This window comes from Crassostrea angulata, chromosome 5 (genome assembly GCF_025612915.1).
Source record: "Crassostrea angulata isolate pt1a10 chromosome 5, ASM2561291v2, whole genome shotgun sequence".
Lineage (NCBI taxonomy): Eukaryota > Metazoa > Mollusca > Bivalvia > Ostreida > Ostreidae > Magallana > Magallana angulata.
Genome location: NC_069115.1, coordinates 40,668,640 through 40,682,772, shown reverse-complemented (window position 1 = coordinate 40,682,772; position 14,133 = coordinate 40,668,640). Strand labels below are relative to the sequence as shown.

The window sequence follows — 14,133 nt, the reverse complement described above, 5'->3', positions numbered from 1 at the left end:
AATCAAGGTGTTTTGATGTGATTTAAGTTTAAAGATGATCAATTATTGATCACACAGCCTCCTCATTATTGTTTATAAAAGGTGCGGTAATCATTTTATATATTAAGGGTGCACGTGTACCCACAGGAACATCCAATCAAAAGATGTCAAATGACATATAGCCAATGAGAATGTTCAGTTACGATATAAATGTCATGGAAAGGGGTTCATAGGGATATCCTCCCTCATATGTTGACTGTGGGGTCCAGGGAGGTTGTGCCAGGGGTTTCGGTGGGGACACAAATACGTTTATATGTATAAAATTCCATAAAATTCTTTGGAGTTCAATCTCGTGGATTTTGTTGGACCCTTTGCCCACAAATTAACATCCCCCAATATCTTTGAAAACAATATAAGGTATCTGTGACAAAAACTAGTTTTACTTGATTTCATGAAGAATCCCTCCCCCTTAAACGTTTTTTTTTGGTATTATAATAATGAATATTATTCCATTAATAACTTACTTTTCGTAACATTGAAAATAATCTAATTCTCTCAGTTACATGAAGATGAGGAGATCCTGTTTTCCCTAGCATTCGTAATAATACGGGGCAAAATGATTGATTACTGTTTTGTGGGTGGTAATTTTTAAACACATACACAAAAAATAATAATATATTGTGAAATTCAATACTGTAGTGCAACCTGCAATTTCTTGGAGGTAACTAGCATGTACCAAACACCAAATGACCACAAGCATCTAAATTGGGGATTCGTTTAACTCCTAACAGCCTTTGTGCCTTATAATTTTCTCAAATTATTTGTGATGATTACATGTATTGGGTTATTCAACTTATTTGGGGGTGGGAGGTTGCAACAACAATATTTGTTTTTCATCATTGAAAATCATTTTCATAATTTAATTAAAACATATTTTATTGAGTAATCAAATGGATTAGGCAACAGGCAAAGCCTATATAAACCCTCTCAAAAATACAAAGTCAAGAAGTGGTGTTATAAAATAATCATAGAATATAGTATAAAGTATAATTTACCAGTTTACAGAGTGATATATTATTGATATATTTGTATACAATACAAAGGATAATTGGATAATAAATAATAAGCTTGACTTTTGTCATATGATTATAAATTGTAAGTTAATTTGTTGTTTAGCATATACACGAACACATTCATTCCTACATTTATAAACCCATCACCCCATTCATTCATACCGACAGACAGACATAGTATGAAGTTCTCATGAAAGAAACAGTAATTAAAAAAAGAACTAATAAGTAACAAAAAGTCAAAAACGTTTAGAAACTATGATATAACTGTGAACATAAGAAACGATTTTACAATTACAGAGTCCGTTCATACCACTCATAGGCGTCGGAACCGGGGGGCTTAGCCCCCCCCCCCCACTTTTTTTGCAAATGTAGACCTAACCATTAGGCACAAGGCATCATAGAGGGTTTAGCCCCCCGCCCCGCCCCCCCTACTTTTTATCGCCGGAAATATAGTTGTTCGTTAATTAACCTTGAAAAATTGAGAAAGTTAGAGTAATAAGCCTACCCCCCCCCCCCCCCCCCCCCCCCCACGGATTAGGATTTTCATGATTTTGGGAAATAGGTTTTTTTCTGCAAGATTTCTGAGGATTACATGTAGTCTAGCCCCCCCCCCCCCCCCCACTTTCAATTTGCTTCCGACGCCAGTGCCACTGATATTCTGATGAGTTAATTTACCATCCGAAACCAAACTTCTCTAAAACAAATTTCACAATGCTTTAACAGAACTAACCGTACAGTAAAATTCAAATGCTCTTGCGCTACGCTTACAGTATGAAATAATCACAGCTCGTGATACTCTGGTGATCTTTTCTACTTTTATTTGCATTTGCATCAGAAGCAAGTTTTTTTTCTTGATATATATATATACACACACACACCTTTAGCTGAGCTTAATTTATTTGTAATGATTGTATTTTGTACATAATATAAGGATTTCAATCTTGAAGTGTGACCCTGAATATTGATAATCAAAATGTTCACTTGAAAATAATATTGCATAAATAATATATACAACTTTTATACTTTTGCCAGTTTATGACTGTAACATATTGAATTGTTCCAGAAGCTTTTTAAGTCCATTGATCAATTTATTTGATTAAAATTACACTGACACTTCTTTCTTCGACTGTTTGCAGAGCCACGTGTTCAATTTAATTGTTTACTCGCTTCGACGAACAGCGCTACCCAAAAGTGTACACTTCAGTTATTACACTGTGGTGTTGTAACATTCAGTTAATTCATGCAGACCACGCTCCATTTTTGAAATCTCAAGTTTCAGCTTTTTAACAATCCCAGTTAGTTCTTTCATCTTTTCCTGTCTTTCCTTCTTATTCTGTTCATCCAAATCTGGAGTTTTACTGTTGTTGGCAACAGAAGGCCCAGGTGTTGAATGTGTAGAAAAAAAACATTTTATTGAGAATGAAAATTTGTACAGGTTTTCATTTTCTTCATTAATATCAGAAACGATAAATAAAACAATTTGAACTCTGTTGAACATATTTTTGTACGTGTAAACCAAATAATCAACACTACTTTTCAGTTTGAGGTCTCATTTTTTATCCAACTCACAAAATTTACCGATAAAATTTGTCTTTGAAATATTGAAAAAAAACTCTTGATTGAATGTATGTTTTACTAGTTATTTACACGTAACTGTGTATGATAGTGCTCCGAAGGGGCCACTTCGACCTTCGCACTTTCGCCTTTAGGGCAAAGATATGAGAGTGCGAAGTTGCGAAGGTGAAAGCCCATGAAAACTGGTATTCAATCAATATTGATAAAACCACAGTACTATGACGTAGAACTTACTGATTTCAACCCCTATTGTGTTCACATTTACTTTGTTGATGGGTACCCATCTTTTTGGGTATTAAATGTATTTTGCAATTGTCATTTTGATACTGTTTTATGGCTTTTTTAAATCATGTTCAAGAAAAAATATTGTTAAAGCTGATATGAATTCATGAATACGCATTAATTCCCTTTCATCTCCGACTACCGCCATATTAATTGTCGATTTCTATTGTTCTGCTCATTGCTTCACACCCCTATATAAAGCCAAGGGCACTATTCATGCTTCACCCCATTCAGGTATTTCATACACCTAACACGTTATCTTGGACGGAAAGACGTATAGAAACACGTTTTGAACAAAAATAATATGACAGCTGCACTGGCAAAGAAGATCCAATGAACGACGAAACAAGGCAGAGTGAAATCCAAGCACAAATACTTTAAAAATCCTCGATAATTGTAGACCGTTTCCCTGTGTATGTTATAACATCGCACATGCGCAAACCACACACTGGCAGATCGAGCAATATCAATAATCGCATGGATTTTAGAAACGCAGCGTTTTTGTAGAAACCGATGGAAACGATGTTACATGTACGTTGTTACTTTCTTGGATTAACTATCATTTAGCTGCTGTGTTGGATGCAGTGCCGCCGGTGTTTTCAAAAAGATGATGCTGACCATAAGCACCCTGTATGAACGACACACGTGTTCGATGTGCATGTGAAGTAAGGCAGCACTATCTACATGTATGCAAAATAATAGGAACACCTTTGGAATTCTTTCAAAGAATAAATATATTTTGCTTTTCATTGATTGTTGTTTCCTTTATTCTTAACCACAAACATTTTACAACAATGTGTAGTTCATGCATTTAGAAGTCCATACAACCTGAATGCCTCGATCGGAAAACAACCGACCGTGACTTTCTCAACCGGTATATATATCCAGTGACATTGGACATCCCTGCGAATATGTTCGGAATGTCTTCTTTATAGTTGCTAAGTATGTAATAAATCCAGAGGTGCTCGAATGAAAGTTCACGAGACTTCCCCGAGCGAGATTTGTTTAGTTCCTGTGAAATATGATCTAGCTAGTCCAGCTAACGCCATTTTATTGTAAGAACGGTAACTCTTACTTGTGACCTGACGGCCATATTTGATTGTCAGAGACGACCACGATAGGCGATATCAAAAATTTTATCTGTAAGTATAAATTAGAACAATGACAACTGGATTTAATGAGTTGAATAGATAAAGACTAATGTTTACTTTGTTTGTATACTTTTAAAGTGAAATAAATTTGGATAACACAATTTGTGACAGTAAAATACAATTATTGTTTTCGTTACCAGTGATGTATTTTTTACAGTTTATAGTTATTTGCTCATAGATTGGAATTAGTTGGATATCATATGAACTTCTACTAATATATACCTACGTATCCGTGCGAAAGATTTTTTTTTTAAATGCTGCGCTTTTCTGCGATAACAGTTTAAACGTTTCCCTATATCAATAATTGCATTTTATTACCTCCCCCTTGTTATAGTCTGTTTTTAATATTTGTATGTTCTTTTAGGCTTGTCAAGGACAGTTTCCATTTCAAGAAAAGAATTTTCCATATAATGTAAGTCAATTTATTTAATATCTTGTAATATTTGTATGATACATGTAGTATGAAGCATTTTCATAAATGTAGTACACGTACAACTGAACATTCATATGCATATGTTTTGAAGCTAAACTTCTATATGTTTCATGAAAGTACACTATTCATTACAGAAATATTAAACAATTTTTGATGGATTAAAAAAATTCCTACTACATTACTAATTTTACAGATATAGATATATGTGTTTTATGTTGTGTGTCTACGTATTTGTACATTGTCTATGTCTATGTGTATTTGTGTACGTCACATCACAAATGAATTATGCTTTTATTAACTTCAAACAGCGTATATGTGGTAAAATTCTTTTTCTATAACATCACACGTTATCACAATGTCTATGACCAATGAAAAGGTTGTTCAAATATATAAAAAACATAATGGTTCCATGAATGGTGTCCATAAAGAAATCTGCCAAACTCTGCACATCGATTCGTGTCAAATAAATAAAAGCAGCTTACATTGGAAAATCAAAAAAATTATCAAAGAATTTGAAAGACTCAATAAATCTATAAGTAAGAAATCGATATATGAGCAATATAAGAGGAAAGAATTCAAATGTCCATCAAAAACCAATAAAGAACCAGCAAGCACATGTGTACCGTCAGAAACAGACACTGAAAAAATAACAACAAGAACTGAACAAGACATTATCATATCCCAGCTCAAGAAGGAAAATATTAAACTTAAGGAAAAAATCCGAGGCTATAGAATTAAAGAAATTAACCAGAAAATGAAACGAACCAAAGAAAAGGTGAGGAAACTGGAAGAAAAAGTGAATGTATATAAGAGGAAGGAACAACAAGAAAAAGATAATAAAGTTGACAAAGGAGTTCAGTGCAACACTCTAAATACTTATATTGAAGAACTCAAATGTGAAATCGACAATCTGATCGCTGAAAAAGATGACATTGTAGCAGATGAAGATGATTATGTACATGTAAAGAAAGTTTTAGATTTTAAAGAAAATGGTAAAGGTTGTCCATATAATTATAAATTAAGAAATCTATATTATTTTTTTAGAAGTAGAAATATTGGTGTTCACCATATTGGTCCTGTTTTAGAAGCTGTTTTAGATATTTTTAATATAAGTGTAAACAAATTACCAAGTAAGAGCACTGCGTCTGTTTTAACGAGTGAAATGGGTGTTTTAAGTAGATGTCATTTGAATGAAGAACTTTTAAACAGTAGTAACATTACAATGCATAGAGATGCAACTACAAAAAAAGGACATCATTTTTATGCAGTTCAAATTAGTACTGGGGAGAAAGTTTTGACAGCAGGTGTGAGAGAAGTGAGTGATGGGAAGGGAGAGACGTATGTGAGTGCTACCAATGAGATTTTTAATGATATTGTCAATAATGAGAGGGAGAAAGATCAAATTTTTAATTCTGTTTCATGTTTTATGACAGATAGGAGTTCTACAGAACAGAAGGTTAACAATATTTTATGTGAAGATATATCTCATGATGTTCAATCTTTTAAATGTTCAGTACATCCCCTTCTTCAATTTTCTGAGGTTTGTTTGGAAGAAATTTTTCATATTGAAAAAGAGCTAAATATTAATTTTGATGGACACACCAGCTCTACTAAAGAGCCATTTACCATGTTTATTTTAAGGTGTGTATCCAAATTTTTTTTTAAAGATGGCACTGGCGATCCAAACATTTCTCATTTATATTTTAAAAGCCAGGGCATTGATAGAATTCCTTTAATGAATATAAGAGGAAATCGTTTTAATGTTTGTTTTTATAATGCTGCTGGTACTTTTTTTATACACAAACTTTTACTTCAATACATTTTATCATCAAAGAGTTCTTTTAATTTTGTCCAGAATGTTATTGTTTTATCATTACAAAACAAATGTATTTTAACAATTTTAAGAGCACTTGGTATTTTATGTTAATTATTAACAGGACCATATTGGTTAAAAACAATGGAGGTGAACAATATTTTATCAATGGGGTCAGTTTTTAAAAGATTTTTACATGTATTAGATTTATGTGCAAAAGAACCTATATTGGCTTTAAGACAGAAAATTAGACTATTTGAAGGACCAGAATTAGAAGATACTGTTTCTGAATTTTTATTTACATATCCTATTAATGATGACTTAACATGTGTTTTTATCAAACGTTTATGTGTTGTGTTGAAAACCAAAGTAGAAAAACTATTTGCTGATTTTTTAAAAGATGGTAAATATTTTAATGTACAAAAGAATTTAGATTTTAAGTGTTCATCCTGTCCCACAAGCAATATTTGTGTAGAACAGTTGATGGGACAGGTTGATTATCATGTACAATCATCCTCAATGTCATCAAATAATACTGTGGAAAGTAAACTATTATATGTTAACAACAAAACTTCAGAATGGTTCAATAACAAAAGTGAGGAAGAGAAAAAAAAATCACTGTACAAACCATGAAAAAAAACAGAACATTTATGACCTTAGAGAAACACAGAAAACAGACTTTATTAAGGAAACACCTCACGAACTTAAAAGAAAAACAAGAGGACATAAAAAGAAAGAAGAAGAAAAAAGAAGACGAACTTGACAAAGTCATAGACCACATCAGAGAAGAAGGACTGTGGGACACTGAAAGTAAAATTGATAGTGAACTCCAAAAAATTAAAACCAAAAAAGACAGATTGTCATCCTTGAAAAAACAAATTAACATCCATAAGAAAGTATTTCAAATTAGTAAACAACATAAACATTTATTAAATTTTAGCAAAAAAGGAAAACTATTTGACGAGGGAACACTGAGAAACAATCTGCTAATGTTAATGAATTTACGTAAAGAAAATACTGAAACGCCTGTCTGCGAAACCTCCTTTTCTCCCATGGACCTGCTCAGTAGAGAGATTGTACATACCTGGTCCGAAGATGGCGAAGATGTTCAGTGGGAGGGGAAAATATTAAGCCATGCTAATGGAGTTTTTAAAGTAATTTAGTCACAAAATTGCACTGCATGATTCTTACAAAAATGGTGTAAATGGCATCCTACTCCCCTAACCAATACAAATAATTACTATTACTTTATGTAAAACGTCATTAAAAGTTATAGCATATTTACTCAGATATATAATTCATTAATCATGAATGGTACAATGGTGAGCATTTTACTTACTTAATGTGTTTTGATATATATCAATTTCATATGTTACTAAATTTTATGTAAACTTAATAAAATAGTAATAATAAAAGAGTAATTAAGTTTAACACTGAATCCAAAAGATATTTAAAACTTAGTAAACTGTTCAATGTTTCATGTTTTTGTTTGTCTACGTCAGTGTTTGTGTATAAATGTTTGTGTGTGTGTTCATAGTCATATTAAAAAAAAAATAAAAAATGAATTTTATGATTAAATTTTTGATTTTAATATTCATAATATCATTTCATAAGGACAGACATTACAATTATTTAAATATTTCAGGTTTTGTATTGGAACGATAAAGAAAAGACAGACAGCAGTGTGTTTGACTTGACGGAACAAGAAATAAACAAAGACATTGAGGACGGAAATTTATTCTTTAAAGGTAGTATAATGTTAAATGTATCTATTGGGTTATATTAAATATTATTACATTTTATTTAAAAAAAAAACACATAACGGGTATTTCATTTATTTTAGACGCAGCAACTAGATTGGATCATTCCTACATTTGAAAAAGACTATAAAAAGAGGAGTTGTCTTTCATAGGTAATTTTACTATTATAAAGAGTAGGAGTTATTACCCTTTGGTCACAAGGCCAATTTAATTTGACCAACATATATAGATGATTTGCATATTTATTAACCATCAACCAATGAAAAGCTGTTTAGTTCTAGTCAAGGTATGGACAAAGAAACAAGGTTTTGCAAGTTTACTGAAGAAAATTTTATTTTTAAATTTTAGGTGGACTAGCTAAAATATCGAGCGGAATTAAAAGTGTTCGCACTGTTGGGGTAGTATTTTCCAAATACGTAAGTACTGGTCGTTTTTCATATCATATCCTACTTTAAATTATGTAAATACATGAAAATCTATAAGATATATGTCTTATTTCATCGACTAGCCGTTATTTAAGTTAAACGATGATTTTCAGAATAGAGTTATCGTTTGTGTTCAACAAATCTGGTTGTTTCAACTGGTTGAAAATATAAACATTGGGTTGCTTTACAAAATCATAGCCTTGTTTGATGCTTTTGGTGGGCAATACCATGGTTTTTAAAAAAATGGGTGTCTGTTTAGTGTAAAAACTTAGTATATCGAGTCATTTTTAAGAAACATTCTGCATAAAATAATATAGTCTGTTTCACTATTGATGCTATTACTAGGTCAGGCGCGGATCGAAAATTAATCCTTCAGGGGGATCGCTACTTAGCATGTTAATTGTTGCAACATCAGGAAAAACCTTATATTTTCTTGTCACATTTATTTCTAGAACTCATTTTCTCCACCAATTAATGGATATAAAGTTTAAAATAAATAAACGTTTAGATTTTATTTTGACTATCAACACGAGACGCGATTTCCACTGCGAAACTGAAAGGGTCAAATAAAACCACGTGTTTTGAATTTAAATGACAAAAAACATTCGCAGGGGTGTTAGAGGGTGATCGAAACTAATATGGCGACCAAATGCTCGTGTGAATGCATGTCAGCTTTAATCTTGCGACTTCTCCTTGTTGTCAAGGAATTTTGAAATGATTTGCTAAGTTTTGGAGATGATCAATTGCCGACCACACAACCTCCTCAATGTTGTCTACACAGAAAATGCAATTTGAAGGTAATGGGTGTAGCCACAGGAACAACCAATCAAAAGATGTCATGTGATTAAATCGCCCATGAGAATGCTCTTATACGATGTCAGGGTATGGGGTTCATACGGCTGTTATATTCTACCTTCATATTTGGGCTGTAAGGTGAAATCATGTTGTGCCCTTGAATTTATCCACAAAATTTCGATTACCTTGTCAAACGTGCATCAAACGCGTACAAAATAATTACACTCTCTGTGTTGCATATGGTATTGAATATATAAGGACAAAGTAAGAAGAAGCATATTATTGTCATATGTTACATTAATACATGCAGTTTTGATGGAGGTGAAAATAGACTGCGCTTTATTGCTAAGAGAGGAATTCGACAGCTTAAAGCTGACATGAATTCATAAAAGCATTTGGTCGCCATATTAGTTTCGATCGCTCCTTTACTGCCACTGGGGTATATATACCGGTTGAAAAAGTTACGGTCGGTTGCTTTCCGATCGAGGCGTTCGCGTTGCACGGACTTCTAAATGCATGGTAATAAAGAATAAAGAAAACAACAATCAATGAAATACAAAATATATTTATTCTTTGAAAGGATGTCCAAGGTATCCGTATTATTTTGCACAGACAGTGCTGCCTTACTTCGCATGCACATCGAACACGTGTGTCGTTCATACAGATTGCATAACGTATGCATCTTCTTGAAAACCCCGGTGACACTACATCCAACACAGTAGCTAAATGATAGTAAATCCAAGAAAGTAACAACGTTTCCATCCGTTCCTACAAAAACGCCCCATTTCTAAAATCCATGCGATAATTGACATTGCTCGATCTACCACAGTGTGTGGTTCGCGCATGTGCGATGTAATAACATACACAGGAAAACGGTCTACAATTATCGAGGAATTTTCGAAGTATTTGCGCCTTGATTTCAGTCTGTCTTGTTTCGTCGTTTATTGGATATATCTTGCCAGTGCAGTGGTTGTCATATTATTTTTGTTCAAAACGCGTTTTTACAAGTCTTTTCGTCCAAGGTAACGTGTTCGGGTGTATGAAATTCCTGAATGCGGTGAAGCATGAATAGTGCTCTCGCCTTATATAGGGGGTGTGTAGCGATGAGCAGAACAATAGAAATCGACAACTAATATGGCGGTAGTCGGAGATAAAAGGGAAATAATGCGTATTTATTAATTCATGTCAGCTTTAATTGTTGCCTCAAATATACAAGCACCTGTGATCGTTTGCATAGCCATCCTCAATCATAATTAACAAATTGATGGTCTGAGATACCGACACCAGTTTACATGGAGTCATTTTTGAGTAACACTTTCTGTCACGCATATACATGTACATATAATGTGGACTCATGAAGATTCTTGGGGGCTCAATTTTCGTTTATTTTGTGGGACCCCTCACATAAATCACAATTTTTATTCATTGTACGCTTTTTAAATTGACCATACACACGTAAGATTGGGCCTAAAAATTTTAATGATATCAAAGTACCGGTATATTTGATTAATGTAACTTTCATCAAATCAATAAGAACAATTTTGATGTATGACAAGTCATTGTTTTATTATTTTTCTTTATATGTCCAAGTGCAAGTAATAACGTTTTAAATAAATATCCATGATTATGACAAAGAATATCAAATACACTCCCTTCACCTCTATACAACATTCTATATAAAATATTATGATTCAACTGATAAAAACACAGGCAGTGAATAATTTTTTTCTAATTGTAATATTATACTTAGCTTATAAATGCATGTAAAAAAAAAACCAATTACATTGACTTTTTATTTATATTACAGGGAGATATCACTGCTTAAGTTAAAACTCAGAGACTGATTGATTTAAATTTAGTCTTCTTACTCTGGCTTTAAAAATCATCCTTTAAACGTTGAACACGAAGATTTAACTCATCGCCACGTTTAGTTATTTCGTCATCTTTTCCCAGAATCTCTGCCTGATTCAGCACACCTGAAGCTGGGCTGTTTGCTTCCGTCAGTAATGCTGGCGAGGGGACACTCCCACTAGAAGCTCTTAATTTTTTTTGTTTTATTTTTAATCAAAATGACTTAATGAATGTCCAAATACTTATCTAAGTCATGCAGTGTATAATAATGTGTCATTGATGCAAACAAAAAGGTAGTTTACCGTCCGAATTTTGTTTAAATAAAAAAAAAACACACACCAAAAATTAAACGGATTTTTTTTGCGTCGACGTCGATTAAAATTCTTATTTCTTAAGTTATTATTATAGTTTCAAGCCTCTTTCTTAAAGTGGTATTAGACACCTCCATATTGTGACGTATTTCCGATCGAAATAAACAACCAAATTAAGTATAATTTAATAATTCTTTTCTTTATCAAAAATTTTACCTAACAGAGTAGCGCAATTGGCTAGAGCTTTAAAAGCGAATTTGTAAGTCATGAGTTCGAATCCCGCTTGGGCTTTAAAACATTTTACCTTTTCAAATTTTTTATAACTGATTTCTTGGTCAAATATTGTGAAATTTGAAAATTCCCTAACAGTGAAAGTATGATTATTGTGTTCTTTTATCCATATTAATACTGATAGGTGTCCCATACCACCCCAATAAAACTCACAAACTATACATATTAAAGCCGGGTTTTAGGAATAAAAACTCGTGATCTTGGGTGTACATAATTCACAAAATATATCTACATGTTTGTAAGTAGGTAAGTAAATATTTTATAATAGTGACATGTGTATGTCTTAAGTATAGTATAATACAATATTATACATAATAGAATTACACCCGGCCCATTGGACCTATATGTCACTTTGAAATCTTAGAATATACAAATATAGTATTGATTGAGCGCTTGAGTTTACTTTGATTTGTACAGATAACTTTGTCTAACCGAATAAATCAAATTGAGATATTTGGCAGTTTGTCTTTGATTTTTTTCCATAATGATATTTAAGTTGACAGTTTCATCTAGGTTTTTATCTAAGTTTATACTATGAAAGAAAGAATTTCTATTATTTTCGTAGAAAATGTTTTTCATCTTCAATTGAATTGCTTTTACACAGAACACAATAACGTTCTTGAAGAGGTTCATTTCGATAACGACCGGGTTCGACTGTGCCATCAAGACCGTTCCTGTTTGGTTATGTTCATCGTAACGTAGGGTTCTGATTGGACGTTTTGTTTAAACGTTACGTATGTACTAAGTTTAGGTAGAGACCTTATTTTTAATTTCCATTCGTCTTCATAGTATTTAAATAATTTAGATTTCACTTCGTTTACGTCACAAATACGGATAAAATCAAAACAGGAACACATATCTTATTTATATAGAACATGTTAATCTGCGTATTTAGTAATCAACACTTGATTTACGTATGCTTTTCATGCAAGCGGTTTAAAATTAACTTACAATGTCGGACTTCCGTTGTCATCTTCTTTGGCACTCGGCGTACCTGTACTTTCATCTAATTCTTTCATTATCTGATCGATCATATTCTTTACATCTTGGGAAATTTATTCGATCCTCTGAAAAAAAATGAAGTTTAAATAAAAAATTCAAATAAGAATAAATAAATTATACATGGTTTTGATAGAAAAGAAGGTTTTTCGTTGGAAACGGATATACGGGATTTTTTTCATACTACTCAGTATTTTATGAACATCGTTGAAACCCTGAGGTATTTGTCAATATTTATGGTTTTGACAAAATGTGCTGCAAATACATAAACATATATATCCTGCAGCTGGGAGAGAGAGTAGAAGTAAAACAATTATATAGTGTTTACAGTAATAATAAAAGCTCATTTTGAAATTATACAATAAAACCCCAAAACAAATGTTCGTTATCAAATACACGAACATATTTAAATACGTTCTTTTTAAAAGGTGGTTCGTGTGACAAACCTGCTTTAGTTTTGGTTCCTGTTTTCGCATTCCGAACAATGTTCCGAAATTTTGTTTTAATCTGATCAGCAGAAGGTTGAAATCAGGAGAAGTCAAATCACTCGCAAGCTCGTTCAGAAATTTTTTCTCCTTTTCCCCCCGTAATTCCTTTACCAAAACTTCTTTGTGTTAAAAAAAAATTAGTTTCTCAACTTCTTTATTTAACCAGCGTAATATGTCGTTTGTAGTAGCACCGGTGACTCTTTTTCATCACTAGATGACATTTTTTACTGGTTTCGCGTTGCTTAATTACATTTAAGAATATTTTTTTGTTCTTTTCTGTTCTTTTTACAAGACTTTTCTTAAAACAAGTTCAACATTAACGAAAAAAGTTTGGAAACTTTATGAATATCGACTAAAGATACTTTGTAATTCGTGCTTTATAAAGCTTGGTGCCTCATATTGGCGTGTTTATGTACGAAATATCGCCGCGCACAATACAGTCACAGGTCGACAAGATTTTGCTGCATCTTTGAAGGGCTCTGTGCATGTCTGAAATATCTTTTTTCATCTTGTCAGACCCATAAACTTCCCCCAATTCGGTAAAACTCTGCATTATATGCCGAATAATTTGTGTGAACTTTTTTCATATTAAGTTCTATATTCTTCAATATTCTTACCCGTTTCCAAACCATAAATATTTTTACAACAGTGTTCAACGCCTGGCTTTATTGAAATGACTTTTAAAACTATGTGGACCTGACGTGTTTCCATGATTACAAAAGAGAAATGTTAAAACTTGAGTTTTCAATTGATTTAAAATTAAAAATGTCATTCAATAATTTAGAATTCAATTTTAATGAGGGGTCATCATTTCACTTATGTTTAAAAAAACAAAGGTGTAACCAGTTACGCTGGTGCTGTCTTTTAGAACTTTTTTAGAGAAAAAATCTCAGCTGAGTAAATTATC

General features: G+C 32.4%; 1 pseudogene; it reads left to right on the top strand.

Moving 5' to 3' along the window:
* Positions 1–4,882: 4,882 nt before the first annotated feature.
* Positions 4,883–8,408, top strand: LOC128183760 (uncharacterized; annotated as a pseudogene).
* The last annotated feature ends 5,725 nt before the right edge of the window (positions 8,409–14,133 follow it).